Below are 18,921 nucleotides of genomic sequence, written 5' to 3' on the forward strand. Positions count from 1 at the left end.
GGATCATGCCAGGAAGTGCAATGCGTCACTTCCCCTCACTTTCTATTGGTCAGAACTGAGTCATATGGTCCAACCCACCTGCAACAAGGTGTGGGAAAATGAGTCTTCCTATGTGCCCAAGAGGAAGACGAAATGGTTTCGTTGACCACATGACACAAGTGGGGGTGGTCGTTTGTTTTATTTGTTGGCACCAGTGAAAATATCAACCCTGAATACTAGTGCAAGTCTTTTTAAGTACTTGGTAAGAGATAGAGGGGGGATAAATAATATTATCCATGATGTCGGCCGGTAGATACGTCATTCACTTGTTTCACAATGATTCCCTTAACATCTAAATAGAAACTACAAATAACAGTGGTTCAAACAAGTCAGAAGTTTATTTCTCTGGAAGGTGGCTGGGTGATGTTATGGGATTAGTGCTTATCGGGGACTCAAGCTCCCTCTACCTTGTTGCTCTGCCAATCTCAATGACCCACATGGCTGTTCCAGATCCTCCCATCGCTTTCACAGCCAGAGAGAAGGAAGCAGGAAAGGAGAAGGGGGCATGTCCACTCTAAGGATACAACTTGGAAGTCCTACATAACATTTTTTTCACAGTTCTTTAGCCAGGACTTAGTCATATGGCAACCTCTAATTACAACAAAGATTAAGAAAAAAGTGGCCTTTATTCTGTTGGGGGGTGGGTAGGGGGTATATTCCCCCATGGCTAAAACATGCAGTCTAATCACTATGAGAGAAAAGGAGAGAATGGGGGCAAATAGCAGTCTCTGCCAAAGCTCACCTCTCTGCCACCCAAATACCAGTTTGCACCCTTCATTTCACGGATAGAACACACTCCACCACCTGTCCCCACCTCCACCAAGGAAGAAAACCCTGAAGTCCCACCTGGTTAATGCCTTGGAAGGGCCCAGAAGCTCTGGGTGAGGGGAATTATTTCCATCAGGTTTGGGTGAGGCTTGCGTGGTCCAGTGACCACCCCTCACTCCCAACCCCACATAATAGGCTATGGTGGGGGTATGAACTGAATAACCATCATAAAAGCTCTCATTTGGAAAAGTGTGGGATGGGAAATACTGCATCACAGAGCCATAGCATTTATCAAATCCAACCTGGCAGGCATTTTGAAGCTTCTCTGCCCCGGCAGTAGAGTAAATTCATTGATTAGCTCCATCTAGTAGCTTCTAATTCTTCCCACTGGAAGGAGTCCCTTGTCATTTGGCTTCTATGACCTCTGGCTTTGCCCAAGGGAATCCTTTTTTGCCTTTTATTGTCCACGACTCAATCTGAAGTGGGCACTGGAGAGTGTGCCCTTCCTGAAGGCTGCAGAGGGTTCTCAGCCTGCTTCCTGCTGGTGCAGGTTTGGGAGTTTGGGGTTATTTTAGGGATCAAAATCTCATTCTTTTGAAAGTGAGTCTTGCATGGGTTGTTTTGAGGTATCGGCACTTTATTCTTATGGTAATGGGGAACCGCTAAAGGCTTTGAGGGTCAGATTTCTCTTGCATAAAAGTCATTGCCTATATATCCAGAGAAAACCATAATTTGAAAGGATGCATGCACCCCGATGGCCAGGACATGGAAGCAACCCAAATGTCCATCAACAGAGGAATGGATAAAGAAGATGTGGTACATATATACAATGGAATATTACTCAGCCATAAAAAGGAAAGAAATAATGCCATTTGAAGCAACATGGGTGGACCTAGAGATTGTCACACAGAGTGAAGGAAGTCAGAAAGAGAAAGACAAAATCATGTATCGTTTACATGTGGAATCTAGAACAATGGTACAGATAAACTTATTTGTAAAGCAGAAATAGAGTCACAGATGTAGAAAGCAAACTGATGGTTACCAAGGGGGGAAGGGGGGTGGGATGAATTGAGAGATTGGGATTGACATATACACACTACTATATATATAATAGATAACTAATGAGAACCTACTGTATAGCCCAGGAAACTCTACTCAATGCTCTGTGGTGACTTAAATGGGAAGGAAATCTAAAAAAGAGTGGATATATGTATACGTATAACTGATTCACTTTGCTGTACAGCAAAAACTAACACAACATTGTAAAGCAACTATACTTCAATAAAAATTAATTTAAAAAAAAATAAAGGTCATTGCCTAGAGCAGTGCCAGGAGAAGGGTGGTGGTATTGGAGATGGGGGTGAAAGGGTAGGTGTGGGACATATTTTTAAAAATATGAGGGGGGCTTCCCTGGTGGCGCAGTGGTTGAGAGTCTGCCTGCCGATGCAGGGGACACGAGTTCGTGCCCTGGTCCGAGAAGATCCCACATGCCACGGAGCGGCTGGGCCCGTGAGCCATGGCCGCTGAGCCTGCGCGTCCAGAGCCTGTGCTCTGCAACGGGAGAAGCCACAACAGTGAGAGGCCCGTGTACCGCAAAAAAAAAAAAAAAAAAAAAAAAAGAGGGGACCAGGGGACTGACTAGATGTGCTGAAAAAGGAGAGAATAGAGTCAATGACTCTCAGACATTGTCTTTGGTGACAAACTAAATAGGTGAGTTTGAAGTGGGGCTGATTGGTGTGGAATGTGGAGGATTCAGATGATCAGGAACATTGAGCTCTCCATGCAGGGAACTTTGACAGACTTGACAAATCCTAACTGAAAATACTAGTTTTTTGTTTTTTGTTTTTTTAAATTTAGAACTATCTGTGGTCAATAAAATTGCCACCTTCTTGGTTATTTTTAAATTATAAAATGTAGGTCATATGGATTTCATATGATTTGAAGATCAAGTTGAAGGTGAAATATAACAGCAAGCTTCCTTTATAAAAAGATCTAAGCATTTTCCCTCTTTCCTCCCACGTCCCACCTAAAGATTCAGTGATGGGGAAATTTCTTTATCTCACTAGGCAAAGTGACAGGGGATGTCTTATGAAAATCTATTTACAGTACTACATTTTCAGTCCCATCACCACAAAGCAGCAGTACATGTCCTCTGGAGGATTTCACACATTAGTAATTCATTATGTCACCAGTTCCTCTTAGTGTGAAATTCCTCTCATTAAGAAGAGATGACAGAGGCAGGAGAATGATGTAATTCTCTTCTCCTCCCCTCTAAACAAGTCATACTTAATATTTCTTCAAGGTCAAGTTAAATTGAAAATAGGATAGGGTGATAGTTCCTTAGATTTGTACTGATAACTGGGTGTTCTCAGCAGAAGCCTTTTGGCAGGAGAGCAAAGTTAACTTATCAAAATGCTTAAGAAAGCAAAATTGCCTGCCAGGTAGGAGACCCAAAAGTTTCCGGGCCCGTCACAATCAGATTGCTCTTTCTTTTCCTCTAATAAGAATGAACTTGATGCTGGCATAGCAATGCCTTTGAAAGTACAATCTCAGATGCAGAACAATGTTTTTCCTAGGATTTTGTTGGTAATTTTATTTTAGGTGTTACCTTCCAACTGGCTTTAGAACATGTTAGGAAAATGAGGCCAATGCTCTTCATCCTGGTGGCGATTGTTTAGGTGACACCTTGCAGCATATATTTGAAAGCCCAAGAGGCTCCTCCATTAACTTTCCTCAACTAACCCTTCAATCATTCTAGTCATCTGTTGTGATCTGTTATTCAAAGCCTTGAAGGTCTGGAAAATTGATCTTGGTTGCCTGTGGATTCAAGAGCATGTACATATATTCACTTTAAGTCATAGATGTCAAACTGAGGCTCGTATTTTCACAACTGGTACTGACTCTCAAATAGCATAGCATGGTTAAGAGGATAGGTGTCAGCTCTGGACTCTAGCCCCAGATTCACCCCTTCCTGGCTGTGTGGTCTTGGGCAAGTTACTTAACCTCTCTGAATCTCAATTTCTTAACTAAGAAAATGGAGATAAGAGGAGTATTTACCTAATGAGGTATTATTTAGCCATAAAAATAAGGAAATCCTATCATTTGTGACAACATGGATGAAATTTGAAGGCATACTAGGTGAAATAAGTCAGACAGAGAAAGACATATACTGTATGATCTCATGTACATGAGGAATCTAAAACAACAACAACAACAAAAAGCGCTAAAACACCAAACTCATAGAAAAAGAGATCAGACTTGTGATTACCAGAGGCAGGGTATAGGGGGAGGGAAAATTGGATGAAGGTGGTCAAAAGGTATGAACTTTGAGTTATAAGATAAATAAGTACTAGGGATATAATGTACAACATGATTACTATAGTTACCATGGCTGTATGCTATAGAGGAAAGTTGTTAAGAGAGTGGATACTAAGAGTTTCTATATGAGATGCTGGATGTTAACTGAAACTATTGTGGTAATTATTTTGTAATATACGTAAATCACACCATCATGCTGTATACCTTAAATGTATACAGTGATATAATTATTTCTCAACAAAACTAGAAAAAGAGTAGTATTTACCTCATGGTCTGTTTGTGAAGATTAAATGAAATGAGATGTTTCATCCAGTGGTTGGCACATAGTAAGCTCTAAATGGGAGGTGGTTAATTTTAATTTAATCATGAACTATAGAGAAAAATGAAAAGAGATTCTCATGCTTTGAAAGAATATTTGAAAACTTTCTTCTGCCTTATAGCCTCTGATTGTTTTATAATTCGGAACCAAATACCCTGTAATAAATACAGCATCAAACTCTATTAATGCATTAATAGAAAATGTATATCTAACATGCACCCTGATGTTCATGGATAAAGAAGATGTGGTACATATATACAGTGGAATATTACTCAGCTGTAAAAAGAATGAAATGTTGCCATTTGCAGCAACATGGATGGACTTAGAGATTATCATACCAAGCGAAGTAAGTCGGATAAAGACAAATATTATATGATATCAATTATATATGGAATATAAAAAATAATGCAAATGAATTTATTTAGAAAACAGAAACAGACTCACAGACATAGAAAACACTTACGGTTACCAAAGGGGAAAGGGAGGGAAGAGATAAATTAGGAGTTGGGATTAATATATACACACTATTATATATAAAATAGATAAACAAGGATTTACTGTATAGCACAGGGAACTATATTCAATATGTTGTGATAAGCTATAAGGGAAAAGAATCTGAAAAAATATAATGGAATCACTTTGCTATATACCTGAAACTACAACAATATTGTAAATCAACCATATTTCAATAAAAACAATATACAAGCCAAGTGTAGCCCTCTTGGACTAGATTAATACACTTGGATCTAATTTATTCTCTTAAATATTAGCTTTATGTTCCATAGAATCATATACAATAAATATATATTCTTTTATGGTTAGAAAAATAAAATGCATATCTAAAGAGAAATAAATGAAAAGAGGGGATATGGATGAGAAAAATGATGTGTGAAAGGGAACTCTCCTGGTAGATGTTAGGATGTCAAAGAGAGCACAGAGATGAGCCTTTCTGGCTTTGAAGCTCTGAACAAATTTGATCTGGAAATTAGATCCAGAGAAAACGTGGGATTGATAAAAGAAAGCATTATTGCCAGATACTCAGAGGAAATAACCATGTGTAAGAGGGCCCCAGAGTTTAACATTCATAAGAGGTGAAAACAAAGGGAAATACTTGAGATGAGTGTATCTGGAATGTTCTCTTCTCTCTCTGTACTAATTTCACCCCATTTTCCAGTGCCGGGTGAGTTTCCACATCACACACAAACCCTCACTCAGTAGATACCAAAGCTTTCCCTGCCTGCTCTTCCCCCTGAAGTTCCACAGCCCTTGGACAATTTGAGATTTAACTCGACACTTTATTCTGGAGTAATATTCGTCTCAGGCAGTTTTGATTTGGGTGACGGGGGTGTCCGTATTGGATCCTCTGCCATGCCTCAAGGGCTTGGGCATATAAATATTTCCCAGCACTTTCATTTAATTTTCACATCTCTCTGTGTGGAGTGGGGTGCATATATTCATCCCACTATCCACAGAAGCCACTCAGGCTCCAGGGCATTAAGTGATCTGGGAAGGTCACACATCTATGCCTCCCTGTCATCTGTGATTGACTGGAAGCTCATCTCCCACTACTCTGTACAACCCCTAAACTCACCCAGTCCCAGCTTCCTCTCTCCGCTGGTCTGCTATGTGCTGAGTTGTCTTCATATTCAAATGGTTCTCTGAACCACATCCTTGCCTTTCCTTTCACCTGATTCTTCTGGGAGGATAGGGTTTCTCTCATTCCTCTCTCAACCAAGGACTCAGTCTCTCTCTCTCACATCTCATAAACTTCCAGGCCAGAAAGCGATGTAAGTGTATCCCTGACTCTCAAACGCTGCTTCCAGGTCATTTCTCTTTTTTCCTACATCAGAACAAATAAACAAGTGAAAACAAAGAAACAAACACCCAGCTCCTTGGAACCTCAGTGCGTTCAACTGTGCTATCATCATTCTTATCCTTGCTGCTGACTACTGGCCTCCTGCTCTCTCCTTTCTTTCCCTGAAGAGAAGAAACTCCTTCTCTGGCTCCTTATCTCCCTCTCCACCTCTAGTCCTGTCATCATTTATGATAACTGTATGATCCACCTAAATGAACCAGCCCATACTTTGATCTATTCTTTAATATCTACACATTGGATAATCTTTTCCTCCTTCCCATTTCTCAATCCTTGGCATCAACACTTCTGAAATCCCCACTTTGGGCAGTGGAATAATCCCATGTTTCATAGCGGGACAAAGTTAGTTAATGGTAATCTGGCCTTGAAAGAGCTTTGTAGCTGGAGACCAAGGACAACTACAGTGATTTGCGTGAACTCAAGACTCAAGACCCAGTAGGAACAAAAACATCTCGGCGGATGCCAGAGAGATTTCCATAAGTACTAAGTCACACCTCGCATGTCCTGGTGCTTGCTATTTAAGCCCCAGCCCTTTCTAAGTTCCTCTCACACAGGACTCAAAACTAGTTTTAGGAATTCCAACCTCCATGCTTACTTTTAACTACAAAACTATAATAACTTTAATAGTACAAATTTTGGATCAGAGACTTCTCTTTCTGATCTGCAGGGGAAGCTGTTAGTCACTTTGGGGGATGGTGGTAGTCAAAAGAATTGGACTCAAGGTCTCTGGCTTGGTATTGTTTGCTTTTCAATCCTATTTCTTTCCTACTAATTTGCCGTGGGGTGGGCCAGTGTCTCTGTGACAGCTACAGAGTTGGAGGTTAATGGGCCATTTTCATGTACCCAAGACAATTTATCAGTGGACCCCTGTGGAGGCTTAATAATTTATTTTAATATCTTGAAACACTACATAATCAAGAGCCTAGGGATTGTGCCTGGTATATCTAACTTACTCCTTTTTTTTTTCCATACAAGAGGAGAGGGCCTTGTCAAGTAGGTCTTTGGAGGGTGTCCCACAGGAACCCTCCATCCTTCCCTCTTTCTGTATTCTTCCCAGTCCTTATGGCTTCCCTACGGTCCTTTTTTTTTTTTTTTATCCTTTCCCATCTGCTCCCAACTTCCTGTCTGTTCCCACACACCATGGCCTTATTTTCCACTAGACAAAAAGCCTCTCAACCCAGTTGGGGATCCTGCAAACTCAGGACTCATCTGTTTCAGCTCCAGTGGACCCCATGCTGCGAGAGGAAAGCTCTGATTCCTTGGAGAATGACCGGGTCTGGGTGAATAACTTGTTTTTAGACCCACTCACAACACCAACTTGCATGTTCACTTCCCTCCAATCCTTGAACTTTTTAGAGCTCTGTGGTGAAAACTGGAGTGCGTTCTTATTAGTCGCCCACCTTACAGTCCTGGTTTTCCACCTCAGTAGGTCTTCCAGATCAGCTATCAAATTTCCATCTGTTTTCAAGCTTCCAAAATTTTGTTGACATCTCCTATCTGCTGTTGTTTGCCTGGTCTTACTTGTCCTTATGCATATATACCTTCTTTATTCCTTAAATGTTTTGTTTGTTTGATTTTTCGTTCCATGAGGAATAATTAATAAACCAGTAGGATAAACATGCCCAGGCTTAATCTGAAGTGTGCTCTTCTATTGCCTCTGATCTTCTATATGAATTCATGCTTCACTGTAAAGCAGAATACATTGACTCAATATTCACTCCCTTTTGATTGTTTTGGTCAAGTGTTTAGTAAATTTAAATGTAACTCCCTATCAGTGTTGGTTTAAATGATCTCTTTGTGATCATTCTCTTTCTTTTGGTTAAATGCTCAGGCTCTTAGCTGTTTTCTCTCTTTTCTGGCAATATGGGCTCTGAGTGCATGATGGGGAGAGAAGATTGTGGATTCATGCAGTTTCCTCTGGCTCCTCTTGGGTCTTTGCTATGGAGAGGTCGGTTTGGATTTATTCTACACTGATTCCTGAAGGCTGTGGTCCTGCCTGTTTGCTACCAATAATAACTTTTCTGTGTCATTTGGGCCTAATTCCCAGGTCTCATCAGACACTGGTTCCCTCAACGTCTCTTCATTCCATCTTCAAGGCACCCAGAATCTTCTCTGTCTCCACATGCCCTGTGCAGGTTGTCAGGAACAAGAGATTTATTTCTCTAGTCATTTCTCTGAGCTACTCTCTTATGCTGCAGTGCTTCATATTGGCTTTGAGTCAATCATCCCAGAAAGCTCTTCCCAAGTAAGTGAATAAAAAAATGGTAGCTAGTAATCTCTCAATATATATTTGTTGGATCAATACATTCACACTTTAAGATATTAGGAAACCAAGGCAATGAAAGGTTAAATATCTCTCCCAAGGTCATGCTCACGTGGGTGAGTGGCAGATGTAAGATTTGAAATGAATGGAGATATTTCAAATTCCAAACACCATGCATTTAATCTCCAAGCTATACCTCATAGTAACGTACTGCAGTGAAATCAAAGAATACAAATTGTAAATGTGAAAATGAGAAATACTGAAAACAAGGAAGTTTTGTCAAGCAAATTTTCAGTGTTACTCAGTAGCAAATGATAAGGTAAACACACATATCTTGTGAATGTCATTTATAACCCCCGACTGCCTTCTAAGGTGGGTGAGCCCTGGTAGCCAGAAGGTTCTTTTCGGGTCTGTGTTTCAGTGAGAGTTGGTGAATTTGGAGGATATAGCAAGAGATAAATCATTGCTCCCTATCAAAAAGAAGCAAAGGATTGAAGGACATGAAAGAAGAACAGAATTTGGGGTGGAAGCCCTCCTTAAGGAATGGCTGAGAAAGAAAATTCCAGCTGATCAATATTAACAGGACTCAAGAGAAGAGACATATTGCTCAGGATATGACAGGGTTATGTGCTAGGAAGGTTTGAGCATAAAATGCCTTCACTTCCTTTTTTAAATCTCCCCTCAATACAATACTACTCACTGATGTTTTGGGTATGTTCAGATGTTTTTTCTTTTGAGGAATAAAAAGATGTGCTGAGCCCTACTTCAAACTTGGCCTGAGTGAGAACGAAGAACACGTTCAGGGGCAGGTGACATCCAGGTAATGCTTTGCTTTACTTTGAGTGACAGCCCACTAGGTTCTATCATAGCCTGAGGGAAATATCCTTCAGACCATACAATTCCCTTACCCTCGAATACAACTCACCGAAGAAAACTTTTGTTCCTGAGGTTGTGCTTTCTGCCAGGGGCCAAGGTGGGAGGTTGGGGATGTGATCAGTGTCATGGGCTCCACGAAGTTTATCCTAACTAGACCCTGACTGCAGTCAATTTTCCAGACTTCCCTTGAGGAGAGTCAGAAACTCCATGTCTTCTGGTAAGAGTTTTTGTTCTTCTTTCCTTACAACTTTACTAGGAACTGTAGACAAAATCTATGCCTCAATCTCCTTTGGTACCTGAACCCTCTGCTGGGCTCCAGGGAGAACAATAGCAAATAAGACAAATAGGTCTCTCTCCTCACAGAATGTATGGTCTCGTCCAGAAATGTTTTCTATGAAGTCTTTCTAGTTGTTGTTGCTCGCCTCCAAGCAGGTAGAATTGAACATTCTTTCCTTCGTGTTCTTCCACACTTTGCACAGACTTCAACCCAATCATATATTATTACACTTAGCACATTTGGAAACCATATTGGATGCCCCCTACTAAAATGTATGCTGCTTAGGGCAGAATGTTCTTATCTCCAGTGCTTATCCCAGAGCTTATTATGGAATAGGTGCTCATTTAATAATTGATGAGTGTAGATGACTGAATGAAAGACCAGACAAACATTTCAGTATGGCAGCTCCACAGACCAGGAAATGAACGAGTGTCCTGGAAGCTGGCCTTCCTGTGGCTGTAACATTGCTCCACATTCTATAGCCCACCTGTGACCAGGAGAGGCTGCAGAGGGGCTGTGATGGAAACATTTGAAGTTGCATTATAGTGCTTTTTGGCCATGAAGCCTGTAATGCCATATGTACATCATCTGGTTAAATTGCCCTGAGAGAGAAAATTCCAGGTAGCAGAATGGAAGAAAGAAAAGAATATGGAGTTCTATGTACATAGTTATTAAAAATCTATTTTTATTTGTGAAGAACAGGAAGTTCAGAGAAGTTAGGCCACCTGCCAATTATCCCATGGCTTGCAGATTGTAGAGTCAGGATACGCATAGAGGTCAGGAGACTCAGGAGGCCAACTTGCCTTCCAGAAAGCCAGCCCCATTATGGGCAAGGTCTCCTAAGGAGAAGCGTTTCACCTGTGAGATAGAAGATAACTTCTTTCCATATCTCAGAACAAATAGTTCAGAACCCACCTTTTATGGCTTAGATGCAACAGGCAAGATGCATAATAACTATTCCCATGAAGAGGATGGGAAAGAGCATATGGTAGAGCTTTAAAGAGAACTGGTTGAATATACTTTGGTTTGTAAACCTTTGCAGCAACATGGGTGGACTGAGAGATGATCATACTGAGTGAAGTAAACCAGACAGAGAAACACAAATATCATATGATACCACTTATATGTGGAATTTTTTAAAAAGATACAAATCAACTTATTTACAAAATGGAAATAGACTCACAGACATAGAAAGCAAACTTATGACTACCAAAGGGGAGGGGGGAGGGAAAAATTAGGAGTTTGGGATTAACATATACACACTACTATATATAAAATAGATAATCAACAAGGACCTACTATATAGCACAGGGAACTATATTCAATAACTTATAATAACCTATAATGAAAGAGAATGTAAAAAAAGAATATATATATATATATATCTGAATCACTTTGCTGTACACCTGAAATAACACAGCATTGTAAATCAACTCTATTTCAATAAAAATTTTAAAAACACAGAAGGTGGGATTTTTCTAGTGCTCATTTTCTTCTATAGTTTAGAAGTTATGAAGTATTTGTTCCAAGCAGGAATTAAGACCCCAAATCTGAAAGGGTGGGCGGGGATGCCCAATCAGCATGGACTGCTTGACTCCCTCCTGACAGCAATGGGTGCTGAGATCGCTCTGAGATCAACCTTTGTAGGATGTCACATAGGGTCTGAGTCAGGGAACCTGGCAGGGAATAGCTTCCCTCCTGTGGCTGGTGTTGGCTTCTGAAGAAATTAGGAGCTAACTGCAGCATGGGCAACTTCAAACAGGGAAACCAGCATAAGGAGGGGTCAGCAAATAGTGTTATCTGACCAATAGTCGAAGGGGTTGGGAATTTATTTTTTCTATTTTTTTTTTTGGAAGGTGAGAGTCCAAAGGGGAACAAGGGAGGTCTCTTTAAATACTGAGGATCTGTTTTGGGAGAGGTGAGCTAGATTTATCCCGATTGAGCCAAAGGATGAACATAAATGTCAGATCAATGCGAAGATGAGCTTTCTCACAATTATCTGAAGGTGTTGCCTCACAAGGGAGCGAGACTTCCATTGTTAAGCGATGTGCAAACAGAAGCTGGATGTTTGTAGAAAGGATTCCAACTCTGGGTGAGAAGTTAGGCTGTAAATGGTGGGTAGTGCAGAGTGCAAGCTGACCCAGAGAAAGGTCTCCCTTTCTGGCATGGATCAGTCAGTCAGCGTTAAGATAGACTATGATGGTTTTCATTTGCCAGATTTGCAGAGGCCACACGTATAGTGACCAGAGAAAGCAGGAAGAGGCCTTAGATATCATTAATGTAATTCATTTACTTTATAGGCAAGGCTAACCATCGTCACTCAGTCATACAGAGGCAGAGATAAAGGAGATTCTCTGTTTTTTCATCTACCAGTGGTTTTCAAATTTTTCCAGGGAGCTTGAGGGGGAGGAAGTGGGGTGGTGGGAGTGACAGACTCCTGGCCTCAGTCTGTGGTACTCATCTGCTCTACATGTGCAGTTGTTGTGTTGATCTTTGCTTGAAGAAAGGATTCCACATCTAAAAATTCAGAACCTAGATTTATACCAAATAGTGTCTCCTTTTATCTCCTAGAGTTCTCATCGTTGGGGTAACAAAACATTTTCTCTGCCTCTAGAAATGCCACCAATTGCTTTGTTGAGCGCCAATCACCTTGAGAACTCAACAGAGAGTGAATAAATGGTACATATTTGGGGCGTATTGGCTCAGATCTATTGTTTTCCTTCCGACTTGCATCGCCACTGTGTGCCAATGCTCTATTTTCCCTGAGCCACAGTTTATTTTTATAAGTGTATTCATCTAACTGCTTCCAATCTTTCCTCTCACTATTGATCCTTCCAACTTGTCCCAAACTTTTTGGGGGATTGAAAATGGCCAGTCCCCTCATTTCAATAGTCTATAAAAACTCTTTTCATCTCTCAATTTAATACTGCATGTCACCCCAAATAACACTGGCTATTTATGTCTTATAAATACTACAAATGCCTTCTCAGCTTGCTTTCTCATAGCTTTGTTGAGCTCTGTTGGTTTAACTATTTTTCTGTGTGTTTTTTTTCTAACCCCACCTCCATACCTAGGGTTCTGGTAAATTTCCCTGTATGTTTCTCAGCCAAATTCATTTGGGTTTTTTAATGCTTGTCTCTTTAACATCTTTATGCCAGTATTTCTTGATTTTCTTCCCTTGTGAGGTTTGGGAACACTGACTGCTTCATTATCATATGCAGATTTGATTTATCCGTTGTTCTGAATCAATAATGAAGATGTAAGATAATGTTTGACTCTAGGGGCTGCGGATGACACCTCCCCTCAGCAAGATTCATTTCTATTCATTTACCGATGCTGTCAGCCTTCCAACCACGGGAATGTGCAAAGCCCAAGAAATTTGCAAGTAAGATTTTGGAAATATTATCTCAAATGCTTTCTGAGAGTCTGACTCTATACACGCATTGCTTATATATTCATTTTCTCTCCCATCCTGATCTGAATGATTTTTATCAATACGTGGTTCTCATAGTTCTTTTTGAGATGGCTTAGATAGTTACGGATTTTCTCTTTACCAGTAGATTCATATTTCACCAGACTTTACTCACTACTTTACCAAATAGAAATCATCAAGATCTTTTTCTCCAATAGGCCACATTTTTTCCCTCATTACTACCAACTCTCTAAGGAAAAAAATTCCATTCATCCTGAAAATTAGGATACAGAGGGCCCAGTTTACCATAGCCAAGCATTCACGGTTGGTGACATGTGGATGGTGTAATGTATAAGGGGTGATGTACAGACCCCAAGGTTATATGTAAACTGAGGATAGAAGTCCAGATGAACAGCTCAGTTCTTAGTTATGGTGGGTCACAGTGGGTAACAGCTTATATAGTCTTTTCTATATTAAAATATCTACCTCGCAGCCTGTTGTGACATCTGATCAAGCAGAATTGGTTATTGTGAGACAAGGGAGCTTGTGCTGAAAATACTTACACTTAATTGAATTAAAAAAGAAAAGCATTCTGGACTTCAGCAAATTAAGGAGGAGGTGAAATTTAACTCACCCTTAAGCTTTTCCTTTCTTCCAGTTAGAAAATTAACACACCATGCCTCAGAGGAAGAAAAAGGAACTCTCAGTTTTGCTAACCCCTGCTAAATTGTTAATGCATAAATGGATAGCTAAGCTGTTGAGCTTTACCACTATTGATCTACAATATCACCTTTTGCATCTTGATGGGGAACCCTTAAAAGTAGTAAGCTTTCTAGATCAAAGGAGTGAAAATACAATGATACCTGGTCCTGACGTTGATGATGTTGGAGATGGCTTCCTTGCTTGTCACTCTTACAATTTATCTCATACAATCTGCTCCCAGCAAATTGGTAGGGTGGTTTCCTTGGAGAAGAAAAGTTTTGATTAAGCGCTATATCTGATAACATTTCCTTTTTAGCTACCTGTTTCATAGGCAATTTGGCAATAAGAGTACAAATATGTGCGATTTAGTGCTTGCCTTTTCTCACGGTTGCTCGTGTCCTCATTTCCTAGACTACCAGGGATTTGAGATTCAGGATTATAATCCCAATAATAGTAAATTTTTTCATTTGGGGTTTGGAATGGAACAATTAAGGCCTACGAGATGAAGAGACGACTGTTTTGTTTGAGGGAAGGCTGAGAGTATTTACATATCGTGTTAGCACTCTCCCCAAACTGGGAGTAGATGGAAAGAATGACTTCTAAGTAGGTGTGATTGGGCCTCCATGAATTGCATGGACTTCCTGGTTTTAGCTTGTTCTAACTGTATTCAGATATGCATAAGAGTATTTTGGTTTATTTTTCTCTGCAATGGGAAATTAAATTAGCCCCAAATCCAGGTGTGTTGGCTAGATACAATTTCATTTGCGTACCACGTAGACGAGGAGAGAAAATCTGGACAGTATTTTGGCATTTTAATAATACGCTTCCAAGGAAGGAAAAAGTCACACAATTCGTGTTCTTTGACAAAACTTTAATTAGAAAACCAGACTCCTCTGATTAGAAAAATTACACAAGCTGATAAATCTTGGTAAGTTATAGAGAGAATAATTTTATGAACATTTTATACCTAATAAAAAAGTTAAAATAATTAACAGCATTCATCAATTTTGTTTTCACATGATTTTCTAATATAAAAAAGCATATAGTCATCAACCTTTATAGAAATCCATATATGTTTGTAATAGCTTTTCATAATGGGAAGGGGACAATATTTGTGTTTAAATAATGATATTAATAATCCATAATGAATATCAAAACTACCATAAGCTGAAGCATGACAAAATTTATCATCAAAGATGCTTAGGGAACTTCTGAGTCTTCTGAATCCAGCAAAAATGATCTTTTGGAGAAAACTTAGACACAACAGTTCGTATTATTGTAGTATTGCCTCACTTGAAAAAAAAATACGTATGATCAGTGTTGCTTTACATATTTTCAGAACAATGACTTTTTCTTTTCTTTCAACAGTTTTGTACCAGAGTCGGGTAACCATGTGCTGGTGAATTGTGATGTCTGCAGGAAATGGTGTTTGATCTACAGTAAGCTGGAAAACTTCTTTTTTCTACCCAGACTAGTAAGAACAGATGCAGACCGACAGTACAATGTTTCATGTGAATCCACAGTTTACTGTGGGGATTAACCTCTGTCCTGCAATACTGTATTTCAAGATACCTCGCTCCTTACAACTCCTGTCCTGGAGCAAGGCAGCATCACACTGACGTTGTGACCGTCGCCTTTTGGCAAGATAAAAGAGTAGCTCTGTGTCCGAACAAGAAATGAGGAGTCTGGGTAGCATGAAGTAGTCCCATGTAATATCTAAATTTCTTTATTGCATTCTAATTTTTTTCAATATTGCATTGCAGTGCTGACCCAATTTCATACCATCACCAAACCATTTTAACCTACAGTGTTTACAAGTGCTGCTGTCTCTTCGATAGTACCCAAAGACTGTAAACTGTTCACAAATTGCTTACTTTCCCGTGAAGAATGGCAATGAAAAAATTGTGCAGTAAATCGACTTCTGAATACGGCATTACACTGAGCACACATATTAAACACACAAATGGTTGCCATTAAATATTCTTTTACTTGCTGGTACTTTAACACTTACATCCCAAAGCGAATTTGATTAGAATAGTTTTGGAGCAAACTGTAACTAGAAATAATTAGACATCAGTACCTTGAGGACTGGGGATAATACATTTAAGGATGCCATTTTTTTTCACATCTCAAATGCAGATGCAAACATAAACATTTCTAAACATTTCAGTTGATTTAGCTTGTGGGCTAAAGAGCGGCCGAACCAGACCATCTATGGACATTTAAACTTGAGTGTTGTTCGTGCAGTCTCTGTTGTACCTTCCCTAGGAAGTGTTTTGCTAGAAATTATGTACCAAGTGAGAGGACTGAATGAATACCTCAGCAATTATAAAAGAGGGAAGGTTCTCAGATCAAAATATACTTGATTTTATAGCAGGCACCTACAGGTTTGGATTCAGAGACAGACATAAGAAGAAAATGTGATTTTAGTTTATAATATTCATCTCCTTTCTCCATAAATTCCTTGGGTAGGACAAAGTAAAGTATATGAAAAAATATTGTATATATTCAGCTTACCTCAACTTCAAGATTCAAGTGGATAAAAATATAAGCAGCCATTTCAGCTGAGCACAGGGTAGAGATGAAAACATTAATGAAAATAAAATAGCTGTCACATCACCCAAACATCTACAAAACTTAAAGAAAACTTTGTGTATGCTGAAACCTATGTGGCACAATTAATAAAGCATTTTCTGCCCCAAATAATGTTATACTGCTTCACCAACATAAATTACATTATTTTGGAGAAATTCTAATAAGGATAAACTAAGGCATAAAACAAGAAGCAATAAAAAATTTGAACACTTAACAAAGCCACACTCTACTAGCCATCTGAGTCAGAATTTCTGTGGTTGGAATTGAATAATAAATCTGCTGGTGTTAAAGAAACTAAAATAAGTTCTATAATAACAGAAATTTAGAAGATGAGAAATTTCTACCAGAAAGAATGATACAGCAAATATCACAATTATACAGAAAAATGTTTCCTATATTCCTTCCTGAATTGATTAATTGAAACTACAAAATTTCTTCTTAATTCTTTCAGCCATTAGAGGACTAATGATCTTACAGAACCTGTGATTTAATTATGAGCATCTGTTTTGGGGACTAATAAATGAATCATTAATGTGAGTTTGGGAACAGCAGGTAAAATACCAATAAATTATTCATTTTGAGGGAAGAAGGAAATGTTCCTGGGCATCAGATGAGATATTTAACTTATATTTATGTCAGGCTGGCTTTGGGTGCTTGTGGACATAACCCTAAAATTCCAGCTGAAAATGGCTTGGGGCAGAATCTTTGAGTTACTTAGCCAAGAAACAGCATAGTGATTTCCCCCACTTAAATTTGTGGTTGCATGATACTCTTTCACCTTTTCAGTTGTAAGACAGAATATGAACACTGTCCCTCCTGTATCAAAGGAAACCAAGGCATTTGTGAACATTTAAGCTCTTGATAAATATTTAAGGAAATGAAAGGCTGATGCCAATATTACCTGGCAAGGAATTCACAGGCAAGGAACTTTCTAGTTTATTAGTAAGTCTACTCTGAATTACTTACTAGACAATAAGATACATCCAATGGCTTCAACTTTATCATTGAAACACCTGACGCTTTCAAGGGCCTCCTGAAATTGGTCCACACTTTGATCTGATTTCCTCCCTCCCTTCATGCCTCCCTCCTTCCCTTCCTTCCATCCTTCCTTTGTTCCTTCTTTGCCCAAATATTTATTGAATGCCTAATATGTGCCTGGCACCATTCTAGGGTACTGGGATTATAGAAGTTTGTAGAACAGAAAAAAATCTCTGCCCTCATAGAGCTTTTAACTTACTGGGGACAGATAAATAATAAACAAATGCTATGATAAGGAGGGAAGGAGGAGAGGAGGGTTACTGTATTTTTATCAGATGGTCATGGAAGGCCTTCCTAATGGCATGGTGTTTACGTATAAATATCATGAAAAAAGGGAAGAAGACTTACAGCTAGAGAGCAGAAAAAGAGCATTCAGGGTGGTGAGAACTGCAAGCACAAGAGAACAAAGGGGAGAGTGGCAGGAGAGGAGGCCAGAGAGGAGGAGGCTGGGGACAGACTCCCTCCATCGTGCATCTTCCACCAGAGGTAAGGGCTGCGGAGGGTGGGATCTTGGCTTAAGCAGGTCCACTGCATTCTTCAAGTGAAGTTGTATTTTCTTCATGCAGTGTTCCCCTTTAATGCCAACAGAACATGATACCCAGATTCTCTTAACCCTAGAGTAGGAACCATGCAAGTCATTGTCGACCATTTTCTGTGTTTTATCACTCAGGACTGCTTCCTCTGTTAGCCTCTTCAAATAGATCCCAAGCAGTCTAGGGTAGAAAGCACATAATACATTTTCTCCTTTCCTTACAGTGTGTAACACTGAGCTCAAGGTAATTAAATGAAAGAAATACATAAAATTATCTGTTCATTAAGAGAAGACGAAGAAATCCACGACTCAAAAGAAATTTTTTTTCAAGAAATTTTGAGAATGTTGTCATGGAAACAAAAAAAAAATAGTAGGTTGGAACACAGTCTGTCAATATCTGATTTGTCTGATGAATTACGTCATCGTCCATCCTAAGCTAGGGATTATCTCTATGCGTTTGTAGACTCTTCCGTCCTGCCCTGCGGAAAATGGGACCCCTATCTATGCAGGCTTCTTTCTCTCTTTATAATAGTACTACTACCCATTCTCCTTAATGTCTGCCGTCAGCTATGATTTTTTTCCCTCTGAATTTATATCTCCAATTTCCCAAGGTACTGTTACCAGCAGGGTCAGGGCTGTCAGTGGAGCAGAGGATTACAAATAATATCAAAGAGTTAAGCTACAGGGTTAAAATTCACTAGGCCACTAATTTATTTGAACCACTTGCTTGAGATTCACCTACTTTAAGCAGGGTCATTAGGTTATGGATGAACAGTGGTGATAAAACACTTTCATAAAAATTAATTAGTTCTCTTGTGGTAAGGTCTTGATGAGCTTTAGACTTAAAATAATTGAATGCATATTTTTCATCAGTTCTCTGTCAAAGATAGTAGAGTCCAACTAAGGAAT

General features: G+C 39.4%; 1 long non-coding RNA gene across 1 annotated transcript; it reads left to right on the forward strand.

Moving 5' to 3' along the window:
- Positions 1–12,347: 12,347 nt before the first annotated feature.
- LOC136794926 (uncharacterized) lies at positions 12,348–16,622 on the forward strand. The gene is made up of 3 exons (XR_010842391.1): positions 12,348–12,412; positions 13,015–13,118; positions 15,216–16,622. It is a non-coding gene; the product is annotated as an uncharacterized lncRNA (long non-coding RNA).
- The last annotated feature ends 2,299 nt before the right edge of the window (positions 16,623–18,921 follow it).

This window comes from Kogia breviceps, chromosome 10, assembly GCF_026419965.1.
Source record: "Kogia breviceps isolate mKogBre1 chromosome 10, mKogBre1 haplotype 1, whole genome shotgun sequence".
NCBI classification, from domain to species: domain Eukaryota; kingdom Metazoa; phylum Chordata; class Mammalia; order Artiodactyla; family Physeteridae; genus Kogia; species Kogia breviceps.